The sequence below is a fragment of the Pongo abelii genome, chromosome 3 (genome assembly GCF_028885655.2).
Source record: "Pongo abelii isolate AG06213 chromosome 3, NHGRI_mPonAbe1-v2.0_pri, whole genome shotgun sequence".
Lineage (NCBI taxonomy): Eukaryota > Metazoa > Chordata > Mammalia > Primates > Hominidae > Pongo > Pongo abelii.
Genome location: NC_071988.2, coordinates 14,060,001 through 14,061,898, shown reverse-complemented (window position 1 = coordinate 14,061,898; position 1,898 = coordinate 14,060,001).

Here is a 1,898-nt window from a genome sequence, read left to right as displayed (position 1 = left end):
TGTACAGAAACCTGTTGAGTCTCCACTTTGAAAAGTTTTCTATTTCTCAACAAGTTTTAAAATTATTCATAATGTGAATTGGTATGAAATTCATTTTCTATGTGTGCATTACATTGCACAAAATGGTTTTAAAAACAGCCTATAGACCTGGAATTTAGTTACCATGAAAAATCTCTTTGATTCTGTTTTTGTATTTCTTCCTATGTTCCTCACTCTCTTATCCTGCTATAGAAGCAAGCATTGTTTTCTTTTCCATTTTCTTTTTTAAAATAAATTTTACTAGTGAGGTGTAAAATATACAGAAAAGTGCTCAGGAAATAATCATCAGCGTGATAAATTATTCACAAAATGAACACTCTGGTTTGAGTGTGTGCATACATGGGGGATGTCTGAATCAAAATATGCAGTTATTTTAGGAGGTCAGCAATGTCTTACACTGAAAAATAAACACTGTTAAGTGTGCTATTTAGATATAACAAGGCAAATAACATGATACTGTTAAAGTGAAAGCACTTAAAAAGAGTTAAAAATTGCCTTTTATGAGTGGAAATTGTAGATGAGGAAAACAGTGGGTGGGGTTTTATCTTTTTCATAATTTGTGTATTTGACTTAAAATACTTAAAATGTGTTACATTTAAATATATATTAAATGCATTTAAAAATTACATATATAGCAATTTGAAGACAATTTAGTATTATTAATAAATTAATCAACATCTATAGTCTACCTTCCTCTATCCCAAACAAGGCTTTCTTCTTCATTTCAAATGTTCATCCAGGTTTTGCTTTAAATTACTTTGAGTTTTAGTATTATTTTAACGTCGATGTTTTAAATTATGACTTTATTGGGACTTGCTTCTAAATTGTGTAAAGCTTTTTAGCCACATTTCATTTCCCAACTATACACTAGAGCGATATTTCTACCTATGTAGTATCCCATGTCTTCATGTTTCCTGGGTATTTTATTATCATTCCTTCTTTTTGGTGAAATAGATCTTTAAGTAACTCTTTTAGAAAGGATTTGTGAGTGCTAATCTTTGTATCTTTTAATTCTTTGTTCATGGAAAAATTTAAGTCAAATGCTATCTCCTATGTAAAGGTTCTTAAGTAATTTCATTTCCTTGAAATGAAATTACTTAAGAATATTCCTTCCTTTCATGCTTTATACACGTTTATGAAAGTGTATTTTATCTTTTATTAGCATACTGCATTGCATTTGAGTTAGCCTGGCCTCTCACCTTCAAGGCTATGAGACCTTGTGAGCAAAGATTTTACAAAGTTGATGTTCAGTACTAAGTTGGTATTCAAAGCTTATTCTTATCTTAAATAACTGAGGGAAAGGGGAGCGTAAGAAAATGATCTTTATGTCAGTAGCAAGGGAATTAAGACACTGTGAAATTCCTGTTGTCTTAGGCCAGAATTTGGAGGAGGTTCTTTAGTTTTATTATGAAAGAGGACTTTGTTGAGGAAAGAGAAAATAGATTCCAAATAGAAAAATGGCAACATATGCTGAAGAAGATACAGATATGTAGAGATGCACGATTTGCTTGGAGGACATGGGTGACAGTGACAGAATATGAAGGGCACACAATGGCAAGATTAGCCCATTTAAGGAGTTTCTATGGTGTTTTGTAGAAAATGAGGAAACATTAAATTTTACCCTTTCTGAGATACCTATGTCCTTATAGGTAAAACAAAACATTTGGTTATGATCACTGATCTTTCATTTTCTGAAAATGCAGTGGAATCCTTTCCTCCTTCTGCCCAGTGACTGCATACCAACTTTTAGGTAGAACTTCAGCTTTGTTAAAGTTAAAAGTAGAGCTGTTCTAGATATAATTAGGATGAGGAACCTAGATTCCAGGCTGCTTACTCTATACTTCTTTTCCTTCTCCCTC